A 27369-nucleotide genomic window follows, 5' to 3' on the forward strand; every position below is an offset into this window, starting at 1 on the left:
TGCATCGGGCTGCCACGGCTCCCCAGCCTCCCCAGCCTCCCCAGCCTCCCCTCGCTCTGGGTGTCTGCAGCCACACGGACCCTGCCTGGGGGCCGGGCGGGGGGGTGCAGGCCCGGCCTGCACAGAGGCGTGCCAGGGGCACAGAGAGAGGCCCCGGCATTCTTCTCCCACGTCCCAGGGCCCGAAAGATGGATCCCCAAGGCCGGCTCCCCGCCCCCCAACACGGCAACAAGGTGCCCCACGGAGGCACATTCAGGCCCACTGGGGCAACCTGCGCCACACCCCCGACACGACCGGGAAACCCAAACCCCTGGCACCTCCTCTGCCTCAGGACTTCCGCCAGGACTCACCGCCCCTGCGGAAACCCTCTCTCTTCCTTTGTTCTCTCCCTCTCTCTCTCTCCCTCTCGGTCCCACCCGCTGTCACCCTTTCCCTGGCGAGCGCGCGCGCACCGAAGCTTTCTCTCCTTTGCTGGACCCATCCGACGCACGATCAGCCACTTGCCCTCACAAGAGTCTGTCCGTGCCAGCCGGCTCTCCAGGAACCCCAGCACGGGAGCACTGACGCCACCCTGCCCTGACGAAGGGTGACGGCCACCAACTCCCCTTGACCTCTCCATGATGCGGAATCCCCTCAGCGCCCGTAAGACCCCCCCGGAGCCGTTCCCGTGCCCAGCAGCAGGCACGAACCCCCTGACGAGACGTGGTCGCTACCCGGCGGTTCCCGCCCGCACCACGCCCGTCCCAGGCCCGACCACACACCAACCGGGACACCCAAGTCGGCCGGGAGACACGGCTCAAATCCCCACAGGGCGTGGGACATTCCCCCAAACAGCCGGGACTCCTGAACGGGCCAGGCCTTCCAGGGCCTCAAGCCCCGGGCCTTCCTGGCAAGCACGCGGCCGCCGGGCCTCATCAAAGCCCTCCGTCACCGTCGGGGCCAGGACACCGCCACCGCTGCCCAAGCCCAGGCCTCCCGTCTCCGCTCGCCATCCAGCCGCCCGCCGCAGGACCCGGACACCCGCCCCGAGCAGCCTCCCAGGCACTGCCAGCTGAGAGACGTCCCTGGCCGCCGACCTCCCCGCTCTGCCCAGGCCCCCGCGCGGCGACCTGGGCGAAGCGCTCCACGCGGCGCGGGTGGCTCGCTCTGCCGGGCAGACCACCCCCTCCAGGGCGTCCAAGGGCTCGGCATCGCACCCTCCAGGGAGAGGGAGACCGTGCACCGGGAAGGACTCCGACCCGTGGCCTCCCAAAGGACCCCCCCCAAGGTGCGGTCAGCGCCGCGGCCCAGGGACCTGGCGGCTGCCTTCCCCAGACCCCCACGGGGAGCCACGCCTCCCAGAGGAGAGGCCACATGCAAGACCGTCCCCGCCCCTGCCCGCGCGGTCCTTGCCTACCCGGGCCTCCCACAGCCGCTGACGCCATCCCACTTGAGGCCAGGGCACCTCCTCCAGAGCCCCTCGCCCATCCAGACGTGGGCCTGTCCACCCACGTCCCCGGCAGGCTCCCTCTGCCCGCCTGTCGCTCACCACTTCAGCTGCCCCCTTCTCGCCACCCAGCCCCAGCCTCCGCCCCAACATCCCTGGACGTCCCAGGGGAGCGCCCTCAGGGGTTCCCAGGCTCCCCACCTCCCATGGGGGACGGCCCTGATCCAAGGGCCCCCGCTACCACAGACCCCCTGCAGCAGGTGGCCCTCAGGGGTCCCCAGAGCAGAAAGAGAACACTACCCTGCCGGGATCCCGTCTCCCCACAGCATCCTGAGAAGGGCGCCCGGCCTGGGCCAGGACGCCCCCTGGGGCCCTAGGGCCGCACACTTGCCTCGCGGGCCGGGCCCAAATTTCGGCCCCCGCGACGGCTTGCGAAACCCCCCAAGGCCGGCGGGAGGCCGCCCGGGATCTCCAGCACGCTCGGGCACGCGGCCTCTCCCCCGAGGCCAGCGCCGGGCGACGGGCCCCATGCTTCCTGGGCCCGGCAGGCGGCCGCCTTCCCCAGACCTCACCCGAGTGGCTGCTGACACCCAGAGGCCCCAAGGCCAAGGGCCCATCTACCCCCGAGCCCCCGGTGGCCGCCACGTGCCGGACCTCAGTTTCGATGAGGAGACGGTAGTGAGTTCTCACTCATTTTGTTCAGATTTCCAAGGAATGCTTTAGAGGGAGTCATCATCGATCCGAGCACGGGCTCCGCCGCCGCAAGGCAAATTCACGGCCTCCGCACCTGGACATCCCACCCGCTCCATCACGGCAGCGTTTGGGGGCGTGCCCAGACAGACGAGCCACTGGGCAGGACGGGACGCTCCCCCTCACGCCCCCGGAGCTGGCCTGCCGGGGCCAAAGCCCGCGAGAAGCGGGGCTGGCCCGGGGCTCCGGACAGACGAGCGCCCCAAGGGCGAGTTCTCCACCACTGAGGACAGGGGCCGCTCACCATCGCCAGGTCTCCACAGAGCCGCGACAAGGACGCCACGCCCACTGGGCTGCGGGAGCTCCTCGGCCTCGCGCGGTGGCACGCCACAAGATCAGGGGTCCGCCATGCTGCTCTCCTGGGTCAGGGCGAGAGAGCACACACACCACAAGGGTTTCCACAAGGAGGAAGGGCCACGCTGGCGCCAGGGGACCAGGGCCCCTCCACCTGGAGACCCGCACTGCATCGGGCTGCCACGGCTCCCCAGCCTCCCCAGCCTCCCCTCTCTCTGGGTGTCTGCAGCCACACGGACCCTGCCTGGGGGGTGGTGCAGGCCCGGCCTGCACAGAGGCGTGCCAGGGCCACAGAGAGAGGCCCCGGCATTCTTCTCCCACGTCCCAGGGCCCGAAAGATGGATCCCCAAGGCCGGCTCCCCGCCCCCCAACACTGCAACAAGGTGCCCCACGGAGGCACATTCAGGCCCACTGGGGCAACCTGCGCCACACCCCCGACACGACCGGGAAACCCAAACCCCTGGCACCTCCTCTGCCTCAGGACTTCCGCCAGGACTCACCGCCCCTGCGGAAACCCTCTCTCTTCCTTTGTTCTCTCCCTCTCTCTCTCTCCCTCTCGGTCCCACCCGCTGTCACCCTTTCCCTGGCGAGCGCGCGCGCACCGAAGCTTTCTCTCCTTTGCTGGACCCATCCGACGCACGATCAGCCACTTGCCCTCACAAGAGTCTGTCCGTGCCAGCCGGCTCTCCAGGAACCCCAGCACGGGAGCACTGACGCTACCCTGCCCTGACGAAGGGTGACGGCCACCAACTCCCCTTGACCTCTCCATGATGCGGAATCCCCTCAGCGCCCGTAAGACCCCCCCGGAGCCGTTCCCGTGCCCAGCAGCAGGCACGAACCCCCTGACGAGACGTGGTCGCTACCCGGCGGTTCCCGCCCGCACCAAGCCCCTCCCAGTCCCGACCACACACCAACCGGGACACCCAAGTCGGCCGGGAGACACGGCTCAAATCCCCACAGGGCGTGGGACATTCCCCCAAACAGCCGGGACTCCTGAACGGGCCAGGCCTTCCGGGGCCTCAAGCCCCGGGCCTTCCTGGCAAGCACGCGGCCGCCGGGCCTCATCAAAGCCCTCCGTCACCGGCGGGGCCAGGACACCGCCACCGCTGCCCAAGCCCAGGCCTCCCGTCTCCGCTCGCCATCCAGCCGCCCGCCGCAGGACCCGGACACCCGCCCCGAGCAGCCTCCCAGGCACTGCCAGCTGAGAGACGTCCCTGGCCGCCGACCTCCCCGCTCTGCCCAGGCCCCCGCGCGGCGACCTGGGCGAAGCGCTCCACGTGGCGCGGGTGGCTCGCTCTGCCGGGCAGACCACCCCCTCCAGGGCGTCCAAGGGCTCGGCATCGCACCCTCCAGGGAGAGGGAGACCGTGCACCGGGAAGGACTCCGACCCGTGGCCTCCCAAAGGACCCCCCCAAGGTGCGGTCCGCGCCGCGGCCCAGGGACCTGGCGGCTGCCTTCCCCAGACCCCCACGGGGAGCCACGCCTCCCAGAGGAGAGGCCACATGCAAGACCGTCCCCGCCCCTGCCCGCGCGGTCCTTGCCTACCCGGGCCTCCCACAGCCGCTGACGCCATCCCACTTGAGGCCAGGGCACCTCCTCCAGAGCCCCTCGCCCATCCAGACGTGGGCCTGTCCACCCACGTCCCCGGCAGGCTCCCTCTGCCCGCCTGTCGCTCACCACTTCAGCTGCCCCCTTCTCGCCACCCAGCCCCAGCCTCCGCCCCAACATCCCTGGACGTCCCAGGGGAGCGCCCTCAGGGGTTCCCAGGCTGCCCCCCTCCCATGGGGGACGGCCCTGATCCAAGGGCCCCCGCTACCACAGACCCCCTGCAGCAGGTGGCCCTCAGGGGTCCCCAGAGCAGAAAGAGAACACTACCCTGCCGGGATCCCGTCTCCCCACAGCATCCTGAGAAGGGCGCCCGGCCTGGGCCAGGACGCCCCCTGGGGCCCTAGGGCCGCACACTTGCCTCGCGGGCCGGGCCCAAATTTCGGCCCCCGCGACGGCTTGCGAAACCCCCCAAGGCCGGCGGAAGCCGCCCGGGATCTCCAGCACGCTCGGGCACGCGGCCTCTCCCCCGAGGCCAGCGCCGGGCCACGGGCCCCATGCTTCCTGGGCCCGGCAGGCGGCCGCCTTCCCCAGACCTCACCCGAGTGGCTGCTGACACCCAGAGGCCCCAAGGCCAAGGGCCCATCTACCCCCGAGCCCCCGGTGGCCGCCACGTGCCGGAACTCAGTTTCGATGAGGAGACGGTAGTGAGTTCTCACTCATTTTGTTCAGATTTCCAAGGAATGCTTTAGAGGGAGTCATCATCGATCCGAGCACGGGCTCCGCCGCCGCAAGGCAAATTCACGGCCTCCGCACCTGGACATCCAACCCGCTCCATCACGGCAGCGTTTGGGGGCGTGCCCAGACAGACGAGCCACTGGGCAGGACGGGACGCTCCCCCTCACGCCCCCGGAGCTGGCCTGCCGGGGCCAAAGCCCGCGAGAAGCGGGGCTGGCCCGGGGCTCCGGACAGACGAGCGCCCCAAGGGCGAGTTCTCCACCACTGAGGACAGGGGCCGCTCACCATCGCCAGGTCTCCACAGAGCCGCGACAAGGACGCCACGCCCACTGGGCTGCGGGAGCTCCTCGGCCTCGCTCGGTGGCACGCCACAAGATCAGGGGTCCGCCATGCTGCTCTCCTGGGTCAGGGCGAGAGAGCACACACACCACAAGGGTTTCCACAAGGAGGAAGGGCCACGCTGGCGCCAGGGGACCAGGGCCCCTCCACCTGGAGACCCGCACTGCATCGGGCTGCCACGGCTCCCCAGCCTCCCCAGCCTCCCCAGCCTCGCCTCTCTCTGGGTGTCTGCAGCCACACGGACCCTGCCTGGGGGCCGGGAGGGGGGGTGCAGGCCCGGTCTGCACAGAGGCGTGCCAGGGGCACAGAGAGAGGCCCCGGCATTCTTCTCCCACGTCCCAGGGCCCGAAAGATGGATCCCCAAGGCCGGCTCCCCGCCCCCCAACACGGCAACAAGGTGCCCCACGGAGGCACATTCAGGCCCACTGGGGCAACCTGCGCCACACCCCCGACACGACCGGGAAACCCAAACCCCTGGCACCTCCTCTGCCTCAGGACTTCCGCCAGGACTCACCGCCCCTGCGGAAACCCTCTCTCTTCCTTTGTTCTCTCCCTCTCTCTCTCTCCCTCTCGGTCCCACCCGCTGTCACCCTTTCCCTGCGAGCGCGCGCGCACCGAAGCTTTCTCTCCTTTGCTGGACCCATCCGACGCACGATCAGCCACTTGCCCTCACAAGAGTCTGTCCGTGCCAGCCGGCTCTCCAGGAACCCCAGCACGGGAGCACTGATGCCACCCTGCCCTGACGAAGGGTGACGGCCACCAACTCCCCTTGACCTCTCCATGATGCGGAATCCCCTCAGCGCCCGTAAGACCCCCCTGGAGCCGTTCCCGTGCCCAGCAGCAGGCACGAACCCCCTGACGAGACGTGGTCGCTACCCGGCGGTTCCCGCCCGCACCACGCCCGTCCCAGGCCCGACCACACACCAACCGGGACACCCAAGTCGGCCGGGAGACACGGCTCAAATCCCCACAGGGCGTGGGACATTCCCCCAAACAGCCGGGACTCCTGAACGGGCCAGGCCTTCCAGGGCCTCAAGCCCCGGGCCTTCCTGGCAAGCACGCGGCCGCCGGGCCTCATCAAAGCCCTCCGTCACCGTCGGGGCCAGGACACCGCCACCGCTGCCCAAGCCCAGGCCTCCCGTCTCCGCTCGCCATCCAGCCGCCCGCCGCAGGACCCGGACACCCGCCCCGAGCAGCCTCCGAGGCACTGTCAGCTGAGAGACGTCTCTGGCCGCCGACCTCCCCGCTCTGCCCAGGCCCCCGCGCCGCGACCTGGGCGAAGCGCTCCACGCGGCGCGGGTGGCTCGCTCTGCCGGGCAGACCACCCCCTCCAGGGCGTCCAAGGGCTCGGCATCGCACCCTCCAGGGAGAGGGAGACCATGCACCGGGAAGGACTCCGACCCGTGGCCTCCCAAAGGACCCCCCCCAAGGTGCGGTCAGCGCCGCGGCCCAGGGACCTGGCGGCTGCCTTCCCCAGACCCCCACGGGGAGCCACGCCTCCCAGAGGAGAGGCCACATGCAAGACTGTCCCCGCCCCTGCCCGCGCGGTCCTTCCCTACCCGGGCCTCCCACAGCCGCTGACGCCATCCCACTTGAGGCCAGGGCACCTCCTCCAGAGCCCCTCGCCCATCCAGACGTGGGCCTGTCCACCCACGTCCCCGGCAGGCTCCCTCTGCCCGCCTGTCGCTCACCACTTCAGCTGCCCCCTTCTCGCCACCCAGCCCCAGCCTCCGCCCCAACATCCCTGGACGTCCCAGGGGAGCGCCCTCAGGGGTTCCCAGGCTCCCCCCCTCCCATGGGGGACGGCCCTGATCCAAGGGCCCCCGCTACCACAGACCCCCTGCAGCAGGTGGCCCTCAGGGGTCCCCAGAGCAGAAAGAGAACACTACCCTGCCGGGATCCCGTCTCCCCACAGCATCCTGAGAAGGGCGCCCGGCCTGGGCCAGGACGCCCCCTGGGGCCCTAGGGCCGCACACTTGCCTCGCGGGCCGGGCCCAAATTTCGGCCCCCGCGACGGCTTGCAAAACCCCCCAAGGCCGGCGGGAGGCCGCCCGGGATCTCCAGCACGCTCGGGCACGCGGCCTCTCCCCCGAGGCCAGCGCCGGGCGACGGGCCCCATGCTTCCTGGGCCCGGCAGGCGGCCGCCTTCCCCAGACCTCACCCGAGTGGCTGCTGACACCCAGAGGCCCCAAGGCCAAGGGCCCATCTACCCCCGAGCCCCCGGTGGCCGCCACGTGCCGGACCTCAGTTTCGATGAGGAGACGGTAGTGAGTTCTCACTCATTTTGTTCAGATTTCCAAGGAATGCTTTAGAGGGAGTCATCATCGATCCGAGCACGGGCTCCGCCGCCGCAAGGCAAATTCACGGCCTCCGCACCTGGACATCCCACCCGCTCCATCACGGCAGCGTTTGGGGGCGTGCCCAGACAGACGAGCCACTGGGCAGGACGGGACGCTCCCCCTCACGCCCCCGGAGCTGGCCTGCCGGGGCCAAAGCCCGCGAGAAGCGGGGCTGGCCCGGGGCTCCGGACAGACGAGCGCCCCAAGGGCGAGTTCTCCACCACTGAGGACAGGGGCCGCTCACCATCGCCAGGTCTCCACAGAGCCGCGACAAGGACGCCACGCCCACTGGGCTGCGGGAGCTCCTCGGCCTCGCGCGGTGGCACGCCACAAGATCAGGGGTCCGCCATGCTGCTCTCCTGGGTCAGGGCGAGAGAGCACACACACCACAAGGGTTTCCACAAGGAGGAAGGGCCACGCTGGCGCCAGGGGACCAGGGCCCCTCCACCTGGAGACCCGCACTGCATCGGGCTGCCACGGCTCCCCAGCCTCCCCAGCCTCCCCTCTCTCTGGGTGTCTGCAGCCACACGGACCCTGCCTGGGGGGTGGTGCAGGCCCGGCCTGCACAGAGGCGTGCCAGGGCCACAGAGAGAGGCCCCGGCATTCTTCTCCCACGTCCCAGGGCCCGAAAGATGGATCCCCAAGGCCGGCTCCCCGCCCCCCAACACTGCAACAAGGTGCCCCACGGAGGCACATTCAGGCCCACTGGGGCAACCTGCGCCACACCCCCGACACGACCGGGAAACCCAAACCCCTGGCACCTCCTCTGCCTCAGGACTTCCGCCAGGACTCACCGCCCCTGCGGAAACCCTCTCTCTTCCTTTGTTCTCTCCCTCTCTCTCTCTCCCTCTCGGTCCCACCCGCTGTCACCCTTTCCCTGGCGAGCGCGCGCGCACCGAAGCTTTCTCTCCTTTGCTGGACCCATCCGACGCACGATCAGCCACTTGCCCTCACAAGAGTCTGTCCGTGCCAGCCGGCTCTCCAGGAACCCCAGCACGGGAGCACTGACGCTACCCTGCCCTGACGAAGGGTGACGGCCACCAACTCCCCTTGACCTCTCCATGATGCGGAATCCCCTCAGCGCCCGTAAGACCCCCCCGGAGCCGTTCCCGTGCCCAGCAGCAGGCACGAACCCCCTGACGAGACGTGGTCGCTACCCGGCGGTTCCCGCCCGCACCAAGCCCCTCCCAGTCCCGACCACACACCAACCGGGACACCCAAGTCGGCCGGGAGACACGGCTCAAATCCCCACAGGGCGTGGGACATTCCCCCAAACAGCCGGGACTCCTGAACGGGCCAGGCCTTCCGGGGCCTCAAGCCCCGGGCCTTCCTGGCAAGCACGCGGCCGCCGGGCCTCATCAAAGCCCTCCGTCACCGGCGGGGCCAGGACACCGCCACCGCTGCCCAAGCCCAGGCCTCCCGTCTCCGCTCGCCATCCAGCCGCCCGCCGCAGGACCCGGACACCCGCCCCGAGCAGCCTCCCAGGCACTGCCAGCTGAGAGACGTCCCTGGCCGCCGACCTCCCCGCTCTGCCCAGGCCCCCGCGCGGCGACCTGGGCGAAGCGCTCCACGCGGCGCGGGTGGCTCGCTCTGCCGGGCAGACCACCCCCTCCAGGGCGTCCAAGGGCTCGGCATCGCACCCTCCAGGGAGAGGGAGACCATGCACCGGGAAGGACTCCGACCCGTGGCCTCCCAAAGGACCCCCCCAAGGTGCGGTCCGCGCCGCGGCCCAGGGACCTGGCGGCTGCCTTCCCCAGACCCCCACGGGGAGCCACGCCTCCCAGAGGAGAGGCCACATGCAAGACCGTCCCCGCCCCTGCCCGCGCGGTCCTTGCCTACCCGGGCCTCCCACAGCCGCTGACGCCATCCCACTTGAGGCCAGGGCACCTCCTCCAGAGCCCCTCGCCCATCCAGACGTGGGCCTGTCCACCCACGTCCCCGGCAGGCTCCCTCTGCCCGCCTGTCGCTCACCACTTCAGCTGCCCCCTTCTCGCCACCCAGCCCCAGCCTCCGCCCCAACATCCCTGGACGTCCCAGGGGAGCGCCCTCAGGGGTTCCCAGGCTCCCCCCCTCCCATGGGGGACGGCCCTGATCCAAGGGCCCCCGCTACCACAGACCCCCTGCAGCAGGTGGCCCTCAGGGGTCCCCAGAGCAGAAAGAGAACACTACCCTGCCGGGATCCCGTCTCCCCACAGCATCCTGAGAAGGGCGCCGGGCCTGGGCCAGGACGCCCCCTGGGGCCCTAGGGCCGCACACTTGCCTCGCGGGCCGGGCCCAAATTTCGGCCCCCGCGACGGCTTGCGAAACCCCCCAAGGCCGGCGGGAGGCCGCCCGGGATCTCCAGCACGCTCGGGCACGCGGCCTCGCCCCCGAGGCCAGCGCCGGGCGACGGGCCCCATGCTTCCTGGGCCCGGCAGGCGGCCGCCTTCCCCAGACCTCACCCGAGTGGCTGCTGACACCCAGAGGCCCCAAGGCCAAGGGCCCATCTACCCCCGAGCCCCCGGTGGCCGCCACGTGCCGGACCTCAGTTTCGATGAGGAGACGGTAGTGAGTTCTCACTCATTTTGTTCAGATTTCCAAGGAATGCTTTAGAGGGAGTCATCATCGATCCGAGCATGGGCTCCGCGCCGCAAGGCAAATTCACGGCCTCCGCACCTGGAGATCCCACCCGCTCCATCACGGCAGCGTTTGGGGGCGTGCCCAGACAGACGAGCCACTGGGCAGGACGGGACGCTCCCCCTCACGCCCCCGGAGCTGGCCTGCCGGGGCCAAAGCCCGCGAGAAGCGGGGCTGGCCCGGGGCTCCGGACAGACGAGCGCCCCAAGGGCGAGTTCTCCACCACTGAGGACAGGGGCCGCTCACCATCGCCAGGTCTCCACAGAGCCGCGACAAGGACGCCACGCCCACTGGGCTGCGGGAGCTCCTCGGCCTCGCGCGGTGGCACGCCACAAGATCAGGGGTCCGCCATGCTGCTCTCCTGGGTCAGGGCGAGAGAGCACACACACCACAAGGGTTTCCACAAGGAGGAAGGGCCACGCTGGCGCCAGGGGACCAGGGCCCCTCCACCTGCAGACCCGCACTGCATCGGGCTGCCACGGCTCCCCAGCCTCCCCAGCCTCCCCAGCCTCGCCTCTCTCTGGGTGTCTGCAGCCACACGGACCCTGCCTGGGGGCCGAGCGGGGGGGTGCAGGCCCGGCGTGCACAGAGGCGTGCCAGGGGCACAGAGAGAGGCCCCGGCATTCTTCTCCCACGTCCCAGGGCCCGAAAGATGGATCCCCAAGGCCGGCTCCCCGCCCCCCAACACGGCAACAAGGTGCCCCACGGAGGCACATTCAGGCCCACTGGGGCAACCTGCGCCACACCCCCGACACGACCGGGAAACCCAAACCCCTGGCACCTCCTCTGCCTCAGGACTTCCGCCAGGACTCACCGCCCCTGCGGAAACCCTCTCTCTTCCTTTGTTCTCTCCCTCTCTCTCTCTCCCTCTCGGTCCCACCCGCTGTCACCCTTTCCCTGGCGAGCGCGCGCGCACCGAAGCTTTCTCTCCTTTGCTGGACCCATCCGACGCACGATCAGCCACTTGCCCTCACAAGAGTCTGTCCGTGCCAGCCGGCTCTCCAGGAACCCCAGCACGGGAGCACTGACGCTACCCTGCCCTGACGAAGGGTGACGGCCACCAACTCCCCTTGACCTCTCCATGATGCGGAATCCCCTCAGCGCCCGTAAGACCCCCCCGGAGCCGTTCCCGTGCCCAGCAGCAGGCACGAACCCCCTGACGAGACGTGGTCGCTACCCGGCGGTTCCCGCCCGCACCAAGCCCCTCCCAGTCCCGACCACACACCAACCGGGACACCCAAGTCGGCCGGGAGACACGGCTCAAATCCCCACAGGGCGTGGGACATTCCCCCAAACAGCCGGGACTCCTGAACGGGCCAGGCCTTCCGGGGCCTCAAGCCCCGGGCCTACCTGGCAAGCACGCGGCCGCCGGGCCTCATCAAAGCCCTCCGTCACCGGCGGGGCCAGGACACCGCCACCGCTGCCCAAGCCCAGGCCTCCCGTCTCCGCTCGCCATCCAGCCGCCCGCCGCAGGACCCGGACACCCGCCCCGAGCAGCCTCCCAGGCACTGCCAGCTGAGAGACGTCCCTGGCCGCCGACCTCCCCGCTCTGCCCAGGCCCCCGCGCGGCGACCTGGGCGAAGCGCTCCACGCGGCGCGGGTGGCTCGCTCTGCCGGGCAGACCACCCCCTCCAGGGCGTCCAAGGGCTCGGCATCGCACCCTCCAGGGAGAGGGAGACCATGCACCGGGAAGGACTCCGACCCGTGGCCTCGCAAAGGACCCCCCCCAAGGTGCGGTCCGCGCCGCGGCCCAGGGACCTGGCGGCTGCCTTCCCCAGACCCCCACGGGGAGCCACGCCTCCCAGAGGAGAGGCCACATGCAAGACCGTCCCCGCCCCTGCCCGTGCGGTCCTTGCCTACCCGGGCCTCCCACAGCCGCTGACGCCATCCCACTTGAGGCCAGGGCACCTCCTCCAGAGCCCCTCGCCCATCCAGACGTGGGCCTGTCCACCCACGTCCCCGGCAGGCTCCCTCTGCCCGCCTGTCGCTCACCACTTCAGCTGCCCCCTTCTCGCCACCCAGCCCCAGCCTCCGCCCCCACATCCCTGGACTTCCCAGGGGAGCGCCCTCAGGGGTTCCCAGGCTGCCCCCCTCCCATGGGGGACGGCCCTGATCCAAGGGCCCCCGCTACCACAGACCCCCTGCAGCAGGTGGCCCTCAGGGGTCCCCAGAGCAGAAAGAGAACACTACCCTGCCGGGATCCCGTCTCCCCACAGCATCCTGAGAAGGGCGCCCGGCCTGGGCCAGGACGCCCCCTGGGGCCCTAGGGCCGCACACTTGCCTCGCGGGCCGGGCCCAAATTTCGGCCCCCGCGACGGCTTGCGAAACCCCCCAAGGCCGGCGGGAGGCCGCCCGGGATCTCCAGCACGCTCGGGCACGCGGCCTCGCCCCCGAGGCCAGCGCCGGGCGACGGGCCCCATGCTTCCTGGGCCCGGCAGGCGGCCGCCTTCCCCAGACCTCACCCGAGTGGCTGCTGACACCCAGAGGCCCCAAGGCCAAGGGCCCATCTACCCCCGAGCCCCCGGTGGCCGCCACGTGCCGGACCTCAGTTTCGATGAGGAGACGGTAGTGAGTTCTCACTCATTTTGTTCAGATTTCCAAGGAATGCTTTAGAGGGAGTCATCATCGATCCGAGCATGGGCTCCGCGCCGCAAGGCAAATTCACGGCCTCCGCACCTGGAGATCCCACCCGCTCCATCACGGCAGCGTTTGGGGGCGTGCCCAGACAGACGAGCCACTGGGCAGGACGGGACGCTCCCCCTCACGCCCCCGGAGCTGGCCTGCCGGGGCCAAAGCCCGCGAGAAGCGGGGCTGGCCCGGGGCTCCGGACAGACGAGCGCCCCAAGGGCGAGTTCTCCACCACTGAGGACAGGGGCCGCTCACCATCGCCAGGTCTCCACAGAGCCGCGACAAGGACGCCACGCCCACTGGGCTGCGGGAGCTCCTCGGCCTCGCGCGGTGGCACGCCACAAGATCAGGGGTCCGCCATGCTGCTCTCCTGGGTCAGGGCGAGAGAGCACACACACCACAAGGGTTTCCACAAGGAGGAAGGGCCACGCTGGCGCCAGGGGACCAGGGCCCCTCCACCTGGAGACCCGCACTGCATCGGGCTGCCACGGCTCCCCAGCGTCCCCAGCCTCCCCAGCCTCGCCTCTCTCTGGGTGTCTGCAGCCACACGGACCCTGCCTGGGGGCCGAGCGGGGGGGTGCAGGCCCGGCCTGCACAGAGGCGTGCCAGGGGCACAGAGAGAGGCCCCGGCATTCTTCTCCCACGTCCCAGGGCCCGAAAGATGGATCCCCAAGGCCGGCTCCCCGCCCCCCAACACGGCAACAAGGTGCCCCACGGAGGCACATTCAGGCCCACTGGGGCAACCTGCGCCACACCCCCGACACGACCGGGAAACCCAAACCCCTGGCACCTCCTCTGCCTCAGGACTTCCGCCAGGACTCACCGCCCCTGCGGAAACCCTCTCTCTTCCTTTGTTCTCTCCCTCTCTCTCTCTCCCTCTCGGTCCCACCCGCTGTCACCCTTTCCCTGGCGAGCGCGCGCGCACCGAAGCTTTCTCTCCTTTGCTGGACCCATCCGACGCACGATCAGCCACTTGCCCTCACAAGAGTCTGTCCGTGCCAGCCGGCTCTCCAGGAACCCCAGCACGGGAGCACTGACGCTACCCTGCCCTGACGAAGGGTGACGGCCACCAACTCCCCTTGACCTCTCCATGATGCGGAATCCCCTCAGCGCCCGTAAGACCCCCCCGGAGCCGTTCCCGTGCCCAGCAGCAGGCACGAACCCCCTGACGAGACGTGGTCGCTACCCGGCGGTTCCCGCCCGCACCAAGCCCCTCCCAGTCCCGACCACACACCAACCGGGACACCCAAGTCGGCCGGGAGACACGGCTCAAATCCCCACAGGGCGTGGGACATTCCCCCAAACAGCCGGGACTCCTGAACGGGCCAGGCCTTCCGGGGCCTCAAGCCCCGGGCCTACCTGGCAAGCACGCGGCCGCCGGGCCTCATCAAAGCCCTCCGTCACCGGCGGGGCCAGGACACCGCCACCGCTGCCCAAGCCCAGGCCTCCCGTCTCCGCTCGCCATCCAGCCGCCCGCCGCAGGACACGGACACCCGCCCCGAGCAGCCTCCCAGGCACTGCCAGCTGAGAGACGTCCCTGGCCGCCGAACTCCCCGCTCTGCCCAGGCCCCCGCGCGGCGACCTGGGCGAAGCGCTCCACGCGGCGCGGGTGGCTCGCTCTGCCGGGCAGACCACCCCCTCCAGGGCGTCCAAGGGCTCGGCATCGCACCCTCCAGGGAGAGGGAGACCGTGCACCGGGAAGGACTCCGACCCGTGGCCTCGCAAAGGACCCCCCCAAGGTGCGGTCCGCGCCGCGGCCCAGGGACCTGGCGGCTGCCTTCCCCAGACCCCCACGGGGAGCCACGCCTCCCAGAGGAGAGGCCACATGCAAGACCGTCCCCGCCCCTGCCCGTGCGGTCCTTGCCTACCCGGGCCTCCCACAGCCGCTGACGCCATCCCACTTGAGGCCAGGGCACCTCCTCCAGAGCCCCTCGCCCATCCAGACGTGGGCCTGTCCACCCACGTCCCCGGCAGGCTCCCTCTGCCCGCCTGTCGCTCACCACTTCAGCTGCCCCCTTCTCGCCACCCAGCCCCAGCCTCCGCCCCCACATCCCTGGACGTCCCAGGGGAGCGCCCTCAGGGGTTCCCAGGCTGCCCCCCTCCCATGGGGGACGGCCCTGATCCAAGGGCCCCCGCTACCACAGACCCCCTGCAGCAGGTGGCCCTCAGGGGTCCCCAGAGCAGAAAGAGAACACTACCCTGCCGGGATCCCGTCTCCCCACAGCATCCTGAGAAGGGCGCCCGGCCTGGGCCAGGACGCCCCCTGGGGCCCTAGGGCCGCACACTTGCCTCGCGGGCCGGGCCCAAATTTCGGCCCCCGCGACGGCTTGCGAAACCCCCCAAGGCCGGCGGGAGGCCGCCCGGGATCTCCAGCACGCTCGGGCACGCGGCCTCTCCCCCGAGGCCAGCGCCGGGCGACGGGCCCCATGCTTCCTGGGCCCGGCAGGCGGCCGCCTTCCCCAGACCTCACCCGAGTGGCTGCTGACACACAGAGGCCCCAAGGCCAAGGGCCCATCTACCCCCGAGCCCCCGGTGGCCGCCACGTGCCGGACCTCAGTTTCGATGAGGAGACGGTAGTGAGTTCTCACTCATTTTGTTCAGATTTCCAAGGAATGCTTTAGAGGGAGTCATCATCGATCCGAGCACGGGCTCCGCCGCCGCAAAGCAAATTCACGGCCTCCGCACCTGGAGATCCCACCCGCTCCATCACGGCAGCGTTTGCGGGCGTGCCCAGACAGACGAGCCACTGGGCAGGACGGGACGCTCCCCCTCACGCCCCCGGAGCTGGCCTGCCGGGGCCAAAGCCCACGAGAAGCGGGGCTGGCCCGGGGCTCCGGACAGACGAGCGCCCCAAGGGCGAGTTCTCCACTACTGAGGACAGGGGCCGCTCACCATCGCCAGGTCTCCACAGAGCCGCGACAAGGACGCCACGCCCACTGGGCTGCGGGAGCTCCTCGGCCTCGCGCGGTGGCACGCCACAAGATCAGGGGTCCGCCATGCTGCTCTCCTGGGTCAGGGCGAGAGAGCACACACACCACAAGGGTTTCCACAAGGAGGAAGGGCCACGCTGGCGCCAGGGGACCAGGGCCCCTCCACCTGGAGACCCGCACTGCATCGGGCTGCCACGGCTCCCCAGCCTCCCCAGCCTCCCCAGCCTCGCCTCTCTCTGGGTGTCTGCAGCCACACGGACCCTGCCTGGGGGCCGGGCGGGGGGGTGCAGGCCCGGCCTGCACAGAGGCGTGCCAGGGGCACAGAGAGAGGCCCCGGCATTCTTCTCCCACGTCCCAGGGCCCGAAAGATGGATCCCCAAGGCCGGCTCCCCGCCCCCCAACACGGCAACAAGGTGCCCCACGGAGGCACATTCAGGCCCACTGGGGCAACCTGCGCCACACCCCCGACACGACCGGGAAACCCAAACCCCTGGCACCTCCTCTGCCTCAGGACTTCCGCCAGGACTCACCGCCCCTGCGGAAACCCTCTCTCTTCCTTTGTTCTCTCCCTCTCTCTCTCTCCCTCTCGGTCCCACCCGCTGTCACCCTTTCCCTGGCGAGCGCGCGTGCACCGAAGCTTTCTCTCCTTTGCTGGACCCATCCGACGCACGATCAGCCACTTGCCCTCACAAGAGTCTGTCCGTGCCAGCCGGCTCTCCAGGAACCCCAGCACGGGAGCACTGAGGCTACCCTGCCCTGACGAAGGGTGACGGCCACCAACTCCCCTTGACCTCTCCATGATGCGGAATCCCCTCAGCGCCCGTAAGACCCCCCCGGAGCCGTTCCCGTGCCCAGCAGCAGGCACGAACCCCCTGACGAGACGTGGTCGCTACCCGGCGGTTCCCGCCCGCACCAAGCCCCTCCCAGTCCCGACCACACACCAACCGGGACACCCAAGTCGGCCGGGAGACACGGCTCAAATCCCCACAGGGCGTGGGACATTCCCCCAAACAGCCGGGACTCCTGAACGGGCCAGGCCTTCCGGGGCCTCAAGACCCGGGCCTACCTGGCAAGCACGCGGCCGCCGGGCCTCATCAAAGCCCTCCGTCACCGGCGGGGCCAGGACACCGCCACCGCTGCCCAAGCCCAGGCTTCCCGTCTCCGCTCGCCATCCAGCCGCCCGCCGCAGGACCCGGACACCCGCCCCGAGCAGCCTCCCAGGCACTGCCAGCTGAGAGACGTCCCTGGCCGCCGACCTCCCCGCTCTGCCCAGGCCCCCGCGCCGCGACCTGGGCGAAGCGCTCCACGCGGCGCGGTTGGCTCGCTCTGCCGGGCAGACCACCCCCTCCAGGGCGTCCAAGGGCTCGGCATCGCACCCTCCCGGGAGAGGGAGACCGTGCACCGGGAAGGACTCCGACCCGTGGCCTCCCAAAGGACCCCCCCCAAGGTGCGGTCCGCGCCGCGGCCCAGGGACCTGGCGGCTGCCTTCCCCAGACCCCCACGGGGAGCCACGCCTCCCAGAGGAGAGGCCACATGCAAGACCGTCCCCGCCCCTGCCCGCGTGGTCCTTGCCTACCCGGGCCTCCCACAGCCGCTGACGCCATCCCACTTGAGGCCAGGGCACCTCCTCCAGAGCCCCTCGCCCATCCAGACCTGGGCCTGTCCACCCACGTCCCCGGCAGGCTCCCTCTGCCCGCCTGTCGCTCACCACTTCAGCTGCCCCCTTCTCGCCACCCAGCCCCAGCCTCCGCCCCAACATCCCTGGACGTCCCAGGGGAGCGCCCTCAGGGGTTCCCAGGCTGCCCCCCTCCCATGGGGTCGGCCCTGATCCAAGGGCCCCCGCTACCACAGACCCCCTGCAGCAGGTGGCCCTCAGGGGTCCCCAGAGCAGAAAGAGAACACTACCCTGCCGGGATCCCGTCTCCCCACAGCATCCTGAGAAGGGCGCCCGGCCTGGGCCAGGACGCCCCCTGGGGCCCTAGGGCCGCACACTTGCCTCGCGGGCCGGGCCCAAATTTCGGCCCCCGCGACGGCTTGCGAAACCCCCCAAGGCCGGCGGGAGGCCGCCCGGGATCTCCAGCACGCTCGGGCACGCGGCCTCTCCCCCGAGGCCAGCGCCGGGCGACGGGCCCCATGCTTCCTGGGCCCGGCAGGCGGCCGCCTTCCCCAGACCTCACCCGAGTGGCTGCTGACACCCAGAGGCCCCAAGGCCAAGGGCCCATCTACCCCCGAGCCCCCGGTGGCCGCCACGTGCCGGACCTCAGTTTCGATGAGGAGACGGTAGTGAGTTCTCACTCATTTTGTTCAGATTTCCAAGGAATGCTTTAGAGGGAGTCATCATCGATCCGAGCACGGGCTCCGCCGCCGCAAGGCAAATTCACGGCCTCCGCACCTGGACATCCCACCCGCTCCATCACGGCAGCGTTTGGGGGCGTGCCCAGACAGACGAGCCACTGGGCAGGACGGGACGCTCCCCCTCACGCCCCCGGAGCTGGCCTGCCGGGGCCAAAGCCCGCGAGAAGCGGGGCTGGCCCGGGGCTCCGGACAGACGAGCGCCCCAAGGGCGAGTTCTCCACCACTGAGGACAGGGGCCGCTCACCATCGCCAGGTCTCCACAGAGCCGCGACAAGGACGCCACGCCCACTGGGCTGCGGGAGCTCCTCGGCCTCGCGCGGTGGCACGCCACAAGATCAGGGGTCCGCCATGCTGCTCTCCTGGGTCAGGGCGAGAGAGCACACACACCACAAGGGTTTCCACAAGGAGGAAGGGCCACGCTGGCGCCAGGGGACCAGGGCCCCTCCACCTGGAGACCCGCACTGCATCGGGCTGCCACGGCTCCCCAGCCTCCCCAGCCTCCCCAGCCTCGCCTCTCTCTGGGTTTCTGCAGCCACACGGACCCTGCCTGGGGGCCGAGCGGGGTGGTGCAGGCCCGGCCTGCACAGAGGCGTGCCAGGGGCACAGAGAGAGGCCCCGGCATTCTTCTCCCACGTCCCAGGGCCCGAAAGATGGATCCCCAAGGCTGGCTCCCCGCCCCCCAACACGGCAACAAGGTGCCCCACGGAGGCACATTCAGGCCCACTGGGGCAACCTGCGCCACACCCCCGACACGACCGGGAAACCCAAACCCCTGGCACCTCCTCTGCCTCAGGACTTCCGCCAGGACTCACCGCCCCTGCGGAAACCCTCTCTCTTCCTTTGTTCTCTCCCTCTCTCTCTCTCCCTCTCGGTCCCACCCGCTGTCACCCTTTCCCTGGCGAGCGCGCGCGCACCGAAGCTTTCTCTCCTTTGCTGGACCCATCCGACGCACGATCAGCCACTTGCCCTCACAAGAGTCTGTCCGTGCCAGCCGGCTCTCCAGGAACCCCAGCACGGGAGCACTGACGCTACCCTGCCCTGACGAAGGGTGACGGCCACCAACTCCCCTTGACCTCTCCATGATGCGGAATCCCCTCAGCGCCCGTAAGACCCCCCCGGAGCCGTTCCCGTGCCCAGCAGCAGGCACGAACCCCCTGACGAGACGTGGTCGCTACCCGGCGGTTCCCGCCCGCACCAAGCCCCTCCCAGTCCCGACCACACACCAACCGGGACACCCAAGTCGGCCGGGAGACACGGCTCAAATCCCCACAGGGCGTGGGACATTCCCCCAAACAGCCGGGACTCCTGAACGGGCCAGGCCTTCCGGGGCCTCAAGCCCCGGGCCTTCCTGGCAAGCACGCGGCCGCCGGGCCTCATCAAAGCCCTCCGTCACCGGCGGGGCCAGGACACCGCCACCGCTGCCCAAGCCCAGGCCTCCCGTCTCCGCTCGCCATCCAGCCGCCCGCCGCAGGACCCGGACACCCGCCCCGAGCAGCCTCCCAGGCACTGCCAGCTGAGAGACGTCCCTGGCCGCCGACCTCCCCGCTCTGCCCAGGCCCCCGCGCGGCGACCTGGGCGAAGCGCTCCACGCGGCGCGGGTGGCTCGCTCTGCCGGGCAGACCACCCCCTCCAGGGCGTCCAAGGGCTCGGCATCGCACCCTCCAGGGAGAGGGAGACCGTGCACCGGGAAGGACTCCGACCCGTGGCCTCCCAAAGGACCCCCCCAAGGTGCGGTCCGCGCCGCGGCCCAGGGACCTGGCGGCTGCCTTCCCCAGACCCCCACGGGGAGCCACGCCTCCCAGAGGAGAGGCCACATGCAAGACCGTCCCCGCCCCTGCCCGCGCGGTCCTTCCCTACCCGGGCCTCCCACAGCCGCTGACGCCATCCCACTTGAGGCCAGGGCACCTCCTCCAGAGCCCCTCGCCCATCCAGACCTGGGCCTGTCCACCCACGTCCCCGGCAGGCTCCCTCTGCCCGCCTGTCGCTCACCACTTCAGCTGCCCCCTTCTCGCCACCCAGCCCCAGCCTCCGCCCCAACATCCCTGGACGTCCCAGGGGAGCGCCCTCAGGGGTTCCCAGGCTGCCCCCCTCCCATGGGGGACGGCCCTGATCCAAGGGCCCCCGCTACCACAGACCCCCTGCAGCAGGTGGCCCTCAGGGGTCCCCAGAGCAGAAAGAGAACACTACCCTGCCGGGATCCCGTCTCCCCACAGCATCCTGAGAAGGGCGCCCGGCCTGGGCCAGGACGCCCCCTGGGGCCCTAGGGCCGCACACTTGCCTCGCGGGCCGGGCCCAAATTTCGGCCCCCGCGACGGCTTGCGAAACCCCCCAAGGCCGGCGGGAGGCCGCCCGGGATCTCCAGCACGCTCGGGCACGCGGCCTCGCCCCCGAGGCCAGCGCCGGGCGACGGGCCCCATGCTTCCTGGGCCCGGCAGGCGGCCGCCTTCCCCAGACCTCACCCGAGTGGCTGCTGACACCCAGAGGCCCCAAGGCCAAGGGCCCATCTACCCCCGAGCCCCCGGTGGCCGCCACGTGCCGGACCTCAGTTTCGATGAGGAGACGGTAGTGAGTTCTCACTCATTTTGTTCAGATTTCCAAGGAATGCTTTAGAGGGAGTCATCATCGATCCGAGCACGGGCTCCGCCGCCGCAAGGCAAATTCACGGCCTCCGCACCTGGACATCCCACCCGCTCCATCACGGCAGCGTTTGGGGGCGTGCCCAGACAGACGAGCCACTGGGCAGGACGGGACGCTCCCCCTCACGCCCCCGGAGCTGGCCTGCCGGGGCCAAAGCCCGCGAGAAGCGGGGCTGGCCCGGGGCTCCGGACAGACGAGCGCCCCAAGGGCGAGTTCTCCACCACTGAGGACAGGGGCCGCTCACCATCGCCAGGTCTCCACAGAGCCGCGACAAGGACGCCACGCCCACTGGGCTGCGGGAGCTCCTCGGCCTCGCGCGGTGGCACGCCACAAGATCAGGGGTCCGCCATGCTGCTCTCCTGGGTCAGGGCGAGAGAGCACACACACCACAAGGGTTTCCACAAGGAGGAAGGGCCACGCTGGCGCCAGGGGACCAGGGCCCCTCCACCTGGAGACCCGCACTGCATCGGGCTGCCACGGCTCCCCAGCCTCCCCAGCCTCCCCTCTCTCTGGGTGTCTGCAGCCACACGGACCCTGCCTGGGGGCCGGGCGGGGGGTGGTGCAGGCCCGGCCTGCACAGAGGCGTGCCAGGGGCACAGAGAGAGGCCCCGGCATTCTCCCACGTCCCAGGGCCCGAAAGATGGATCCCCTAGGCCGGCTCCCCGCCCCCCAACACGGCAACAAGGTGCCCCACGGAGGGACATTCAGGCCCACTGGGGCAACCTGCGCCACACCCCCGACACGACCGGGAAACCCAAACCCCTGGCACCTCCTCTGCCTCAGGACTTCCGCCAGGACTCACCGCCCCTGCGGAAACCCTCTCTCTTCCTTTGTTCTCTCCCTCTCTCTCTCTCCCTCTCGGTCCCACCCGCTGTCACCCTTTCCCTGGCGAGCGCGCGCGCGCCGAAGCTTTCTCTCCTTTGCTGGACCCATCCGACGCACGATCAGCCACTTGCCCTCACAAGAGTCTGTCCGTGCCAGCCGGCTCTCCAGGAACCCCAGCACGGGCGCACTGATGCTACCCTGCCCTGACGAAGGGTGACGGCCACCAACTCCCCTTGACCTCTCCATGATGCGGAATCCCCTCAGCGCCCGTAAGACCCCCCCGGAGCCGTTCCCGTGCCCAGCAGCAGGCACGAACCCCCTGACGAGACGTGGTCGCTACCCGGCGGTTCCCGCCCGCACCAAGCCCCTCCCAGTCCCGACCACACACCAACCGGGACACCCAAGTCGGCCGGGAGACACGGCTCAAATCCCCACAGGGCGTGGGACATTCCCCCAAACAGCCGGGACTCCTGAACGGGCCAGGCCTTCCAGGGCCTCAAGCCCCGGGCCTTCCTGGCAAGCACGCGGCCGCCGGGCCTCATCAAAGCCCTCCGTCACCGGCGGGGCCAGGACACCGCCACCGCTGCCCAAGCCCAGGCCTCCCGTCTCCGCTCGCCATCCAGCCGCCCGCCGCAGGACCCGGACACCCGCCCCGAGCAGCCTCCCAGGCACTGCCAGCTGAGAGACGTCCCTGGCCGCCAACCTCCCCGCTCTGCCCAGGCCCCCGCGCGGCGACCTGGGCGAAGCGCTCCACGCGGCGCGGGTGGCTCGCTCTGCCGGGCAGACCACCCCCTCCAGGGCGTCCAAGGGCTCGGCATCGCACCCTCCAGGGAGAGGGAGACCGTGCACCGGGAAGGACTCCGACCCGTGGCCTCCCAAAGGACCCCCCCAAGGTGCGGTCCGCGCCGCGGCCCAGGGACCTGGCGGCTGCCTTCCCCAGACCCCCACGGGGAGCCACGCCTCCCAGAGGAGAGGCCACATGCAAGACCGTCCCCGCCCCTGCCCGCGCGGTCCTTGCCTACCCGGGCCTCCCACAGCCGCTGACGCCATCCCACTTGAGGCCAGGGCACCTCCTCCAGAGCCCCTCGCCCATCCAGACGTGGGCCTGTCCACCCACGTCCCCGGCAGGCTCCCTCTGCCCGCCTGTCGCTCACCACTTCAGCTGCCCCCTTCTCGCCACCCAGCCCCAGCCTCCGCCCCAACATCCCTGGACGTCCCAGGGGAGCGCCCTCAGGGGTTCCCAGGCTGCCCCCCTCCCATGGGGGACGGCCCTGATCCAAGGGCCCCCGCTACCACAGACCCCCTGCAGCAGGTGGCCCTCAGGGGTCCCCAGAGCAGAAAGAGAACACTACCCTGCCGGGATCCCGTCTCCCCACAGCATCCTGAGAAGGGCGCCCGGCCTGGGCCAGGACGCCCCCTGGGGCCCTAGGGCCGCACACTTGCCTCGCGGGCCGGGCCCAAATTTCGGCCCCCGCGACGGCTTGCGAAACCCCCCAAGGCCGGCGGGAGGCCGCCCGGGATCTCCAGCACGCTCGGGCACGCGGCCTCGCCCCCGAGGCCAGCGCCGGGCGACGGGCCCCATGCTTCCTGGGCCCGGCAGGCGGCCGCCTTCCCCAGACCTCACCCGAGTGGCTGCTGACACCCAGAGGCCCCAAGGCCAAGGGCCCATCTACCCCCGAGCCCCCGGTGGCCGCCACGTGCCGGACCTCAGTTTCGATGAGGAGATGGTAGTGAGTTCTCACTCATTTTGTTCAGATTTCCAAGGAATGCTTTAGAGGGAGTCATCATCGATCCGAGCACGGGCTCCGCCGCCGCAAGGCAAATTCACGGCCTCCGCACCTGGACATCCCACCCGCTCCATCACGGCAGCGTTTGGGGGCGTGCCCAGACAGACGAGCCACTGGGCAGGACGGGACGCTCCCCCTCACGCCCCCGGAGCTGGCCTGCCGGGGCCAAAGCCCGCGAGAAGCGGGGCTGGCCCGGGGCTCCGGACAGACGAGCGCCCCAAGGGCGAGTTCTCCACCACTGAGGACAGGGGCCGCTCACCATCGCCAGGTCTCCACAGAGCCGCGACAAGGACGCCATGCCCACTGGTCTGCGGGAGCTCCTCGGCCTCGCGCGGTGGCACGCCACAAGATCAGGGGTCCGCCATGCTGCTCTCCTGGGTCAGGGCGAGAGAGCACACACACCACAAGGGTTTCCACAAGGAGGAAGGGCCACGCTGGCGCCAGGGGACCAGGGCCCCTCCACCTGGAGACCCGCACTGCATCGGGCTGCCACGGCTCCCCAGCCTCCCCAGCCTCCCCAGCCTCGCCTCTCTCTGGGTGTCTGCAGCCACACGGACCCTGCCTGGGGGACGGGCGGGGGGTGGTGCAGGCCCGGCCTGCACAGAGGCGTGCCAGGGGCACAGAGAGACGCCCCGGCATTCTCCCACGTCCCAGGGCCCGAAAGATGGATCCCCAAGGCCGGCTCCCCGCCCCCCAACACGGCAACAAGGTGCCCCACGGAGGCACATTCAGGCCCACTGGGGCAACCTGCGCCACACCCCCGACACGACCGGGAAACCCAAACCCCTGGCACCTCCTCTGCCTCAGGACTTCCGCCAGGACTCACCGCCCCTGCGGAAACCCTCTCTCTTCCTTTGTTCTCTCCCTCTCTCTCTCTCCCTCTCGGTCCCACCCGCTGTCACCCTTTCCCTGGCGAGCGCACGCGCGCCGAAGCTTTCTCTCCTTTGCTGGACCCATCCGACGCACGATCAGCCACTTGCCCTCACAAGAGTCTGTCCGTGCCAGCCGGCTCTCCAGGAACCCCAGCACGGGAGCACTGATGCTACCCTGCCCTGACGAAGGGTGACGGCCACCAACTCCCCTTGACCTCTCCATGATGCGGAATCCCCTCAGCGCCCGTAAGACCCCCCCGGAGCCGTTCCCGTGCCCAGCAGCAGGCACGAACCCCCTGACGAGACGTGGTCGCTACCCGGCGGTTCCCGCCCGCACCACGCCCCTCCCAGTCCCGACCACACACCAACCGGGACACCCAAGTCGGCCGGGAGACACGGCTCAAATCCCCACAGGGCGTGGGACATTCCCCCAAACAGCCGGGACTCCTGAACGGGCCAGGCCTTCCAGGGCCTCAAGCCCCGGGCCTTCCTGGCAAGCACGCGGCCGCCGGGCCTCATCAAAGCCCTCCGTCACCGTCGGGGCCACGACACTGCCACCGCTGCCCAAGCCCAGGCCTCCCGTCTCCGCTCGCCATCCAGCCGCCCGCCGCAGGACCCGGACACCCGCCCCGAGCAGCCTCCCAGGCACTGCCAGCTGAGAGACGTCCCTGGCCGCCGACCTCCCCGCTCTGCCCAGGCCCCCGCGCGGCGACCTGGGCGAAGCGCTCCACGCGGCGCGGGTGGCTCGCTCTGCCGGGCAGACCACCCCCTCCAGGGCGTCCAAGGGCTCGGCATCGCACCCTCCAGGGAGAGGGAGACCGTGCACCGGGAAGGACTCCGACCCGTGGCCTCCCAAAGGACCCCCCCAAGGTGCGGTCCGCGCCGCGGCCCAGGGACCTGGCGGCTGCCTTCCCCAGACCCCCACGGGGAGCCACGCCTCCCAGAGGAGAGGCCACATGCAAGACCGTCCCCGCCCCTGCCCGCGCGGTCCTTCCCTACCCGGGCCTCCCACAGCCGCTGACGCCATCCCACTTGAGGCCAGGGCACCTCCTCCAGAGCCCCTCGCCCATCCAGACGTGGGCCTGTCCACCCACGTCCCCGGCAGGCTCCCTCTGCCCGCCTGTCGCTCACCACTTCAGCTGCCCCCTTCTCGCCACCCAGCCCCAGCCTCCGCCCCAACATCCCTGGACGTCCCAGGGGAGCGCCCTCAGGGGTTCCCAGGCTGCCCCCCTCCCATGGGGGACGGCCCTGATCCAAGGGCCCCCGCTACCACAGACCCCCTGCAGCAGGTGGCCCTCAGGGGTCCCCAGAGCAGAAAGAGAACACTACCCTGCCGGGATCCCGTCTCCCCACAGCATCCTGAGAAGGGCGCCCGGCCTGGGCCAGGACGCCCCCTGGGGCCCTAGGGCCGCACACTTGCCTCGCGGGCCGGGCCCAAATTTCGGCCCCCGCGACGGCTTGCGAAACCCCCCAAGGCCGGCGGGAGGCCGCCCGGGATCTCCAGCACGCTCGGGCACGCGGCCTCTCCCCCGAGGCCAGCGCCGGGCGACGGGCCCCATGCTTCCTGGGCCCGGCAGGCGGCCGCCTTCCCCAGACCTCACCCGAGTGGCTGCTGACACCCAGAGGCCCCAAGGCCAAGGGCCCATCTACCCCCGAGCCCCCGGTGGCCGCCACGTGCCGGACCTCAGTTTCGATGAGGAGACGGTAGTGAGTTCTCACTCATTTTGTTCAGATTTCCAAGGAATGCTTTAGAGGGAGTCATCATCGATCCGAGCACGGGCTCCGCCGCCGCAAGGCAAATTCACGGCCTCCGCACCTGGACATCCCACCCGCTCCATCACGGCAGCGTTTGGGGGCGTGCCCAGACAGACGAGCCACTGGGCAGGACGGGACGCTCCCCCTCACGCCCCCGGAGCTGGCCTGCCGGGGCCAAAGCCCGCGAGAAGCGGGGCTGGCCCGGGGCTCCGGACAGACGAGCGCCCCAAGGGCGAGTTCTCCACCACTGAGGACAGGGGCCGCTCACCATCGCCAGGTCTCCACAGAGCCGCGACAAGGACGCCACGCCCACTGGGCTGCGGGAGCTCCTCGGCCTCGCGCGGTGGCACGCCACAAGATCAGGGGTCCGCCATGCTGCTCTCCTGGGTCAGGGCGAGAGAGCACACACACCACAAGGGTTTCCACAAGGAGGAAGGGCCACGCTGGCGCCAGGGGACCAGGGCCCCTCCACCTGGAGACCCGCACTGCATCGGGCTGCCACGGCTCCCCAGCCTCCCCAGCCTCCCCAGCCTCGCCTCTCTCTGGGTTTCTGCAGCCACACGGACCCTGCCTGGGGGCCGAGCGGGGTGGTGCAGGCCCGGCCTGCACAGAGGCGTGCCAGGGGCACAGAGAGAGGCCCCGGCATTCTTCTCCCACGTCCCAGGGCCCGAAAGATGGATCCCCAAGGCTGGCTCCCCGCCCCCCAACACGGCAACAAGGTGCCCCACGGAGGCACATTCAGGCCCACTGGGGCAACCTGCGCCACACCCCCGACACGACCGGGAAACCCAAACCCCTGGCACCTCCTCTGCCTCAGGACTTCCGCCAGGACTCACCGCCCCTGCGGAAACCCTCTCTCTTCCTTTGTTCTCTCCCTCTCTCTCTCTCCCTCTCGGTCCCACCCGCTGTCACCCTTTCCCTGGCGAGCGCGCGCGCACCGAAGCTTTCTCTCCTTTGCTGGACCCATCCGACGCACGATCAGCCACTTGCCCTCACAAGAGTCTGTCCGTGCCAGCCGGCTCTCCAGGAACCCCAGCACGGGAGCACTGACGCTACCCTGCCCTGACGAAGGGTGACGGCCACCAACTCCCCTTGACCTCTCCATGATGCGGAATCCCCTCAGCGCCCGTAAGACCCCCCCGGAGCCGTTCCCGTGCCCAGCAGCAGGCACGAACCCCCTGACGAGACGTGGTCGCTACCCGGCGGTTCCCGCCCGCACCAAGCCCCTCCCAGTCCCGACCACACACCAACCGGGACACCCAAGTCGGCCGGGAGACACGGCTCAAATCCCCACAGGGCGTGGGACATTCCCCCAAACAGCCGGGACTCCTGAACGGGCCAGGCCTTCCGGGGCCTCAAGCCCCGGGCCTTCCTGGCAAGCACGCGGCCGCCGGGCCTCATCAAAGCCCTCCGTCACCGGCGGGGCCAGGACACCGCCACCGCTGCCCAAGCCCAGGCCTCCCGTCTCCGCTCGCCATCCAGCCGCCCGCCGCAGGACCCGGACACCCGCCCCGAGCAGCCTCCCAGGCACTG

At 70.6% G+C, this 27369-nt stretch overlaps 10 non-coding genes across 10 annotated transcripts; all 10 read right to left on the bottom strand.

Annotated features, from left to right (window-relative positions):
* Window positions 1-2076: 2076 nt before the first annotated feature.
* LOC146406525 (small nucleolar RNA SNORD116) lies at window positions 2077-2168 on the bottom strand. Its single transcript, XR_014833116.1, has one exon. It is a non-coding gene; the product is annotated as a small nucleolar RNA SNORD116 (small nucleolar RNA).
* A 2526-nt stretch (window positions 2169-4694) lies between these two features.
* LOC146406526 (small nucleolar RNA SNORD116) lies at window positions 4695-4786 on the bottom strand. Its single transcript, XR_014833399.1, has one exon. It is a non-coding gene; the product is annotated as a small nucleolar RNA SNORD116 (small nucleolar RNA).
* A 2545-nt stretch (window positions 4787-7331) lies between these two features.
* On the bottom strand, window positions 7332-7423 carry LOC146406527 (small nucleolar RNA SNORD116). Its single transcript, XR_014833118.1, has one exon. It is a non-coding gene; the product is annotated as a small nucleolar RNA SNORD116 (small nucleolar RNA).
* A 2527-nt stretch (window positions 7424-9950) lies between these two features.
* On the bottom strand, window positions 9951-10042 carry LOC146406528 (small nucleolar RNA SNORD116). Its single transcript, XR_014833128.1, has one exon. It is a non-coding gene; the product is annotated as a small nucleolar RNA SNORD116 (small nucleolar RNA).
* Window positions 10043-12587: 2545 nt separating this feature from the next.
* Window positions 12588-12679, bottom strand: LOC146406529 (small nucleolar RNA SNORD116). The gene has a single exon (XR_014833134.1). It is a non-coding gene; the product is annotated as a small nucleolar RNA SNORD116 (small nucleolar RNA).
* Window positions 12680-15223: 2544 nt separating this feature from the next.
* On the bottom strand, window positions 15224-15315 carry LOC146406530 (small nucleolar RNA SNORD116). Its single transcript, XR_014833135.1, has one exon. It is a non-coding gene; the product is annotated as a small nucleolar RNA SNORD116 (small nucleolar RNA).
* Window positions 15316-17860: 2545 nt separating this feature from the next.
* Window positions 17861-17952, bottom strand: LOC146406531 (small nucleolar RNA SNORD116). Its single transcript, XR_014833136.1, has one exon. It is a non-coding gene; the product is annotated as a small nucleolar RNA SNORD116 (small nucleolar RNA).
* Window positions 17953-20497: 2545 nt separating this feature from the next.
* Window positions 20498-20589, bottom strand: LOC146406532 (small nucleolar RNA SNORD116). The gene has a single exon (XR_014833140.1). It is a non-coding gene; the product is annotated as a small nucleolar RNA SNORD116 (small nucleolar RNA).
* A 2535-nt stretch (window positions 20590-23124) lies between these two features.
* On the bottom strand, window positions 23125-23216 carry LOC146406533 (small nucleolar RNA SNORD116). Its single transcript, XR_014833294.1, has one exon. It is a non-coding gene; the product is annotated as a small nucleolar RNA SNORD116 (small nucleolar RNA).
* A 2544-nt stretch (window positions 23217-25760) lies between these two features.
* Window positions 25761-25852, bottom strand: LOC146406534 (small nucleolar RNA SNORD116). Its single transcript, XR_014833142.1, has one exon. It is a non-coding gene; the product is annotated as a small nucleolar RNA SNORD116 (small nucleolar RNA).
* Window positions 25853-27369: the final 1517 nt, after the last annotated feature.

The sequence above is a fragment of the Sus scrofa genome, chromosome 1, assembly GCF_054392235.1.
Source record: "Sus scrofa isolate SSC_HxYL_T2T_F1_AM1 chromosome 1, Sscrofa_HxYL_maternal_Yorkshire_Landrace_v2.0, whole genome shotgun sequence".
Classification (NCBI taxonomy): Eukaryota; Metazoa; Chordata; class Mammalia; order Artiodactyla; family Suidae; genus Sus; species Sus scrofa.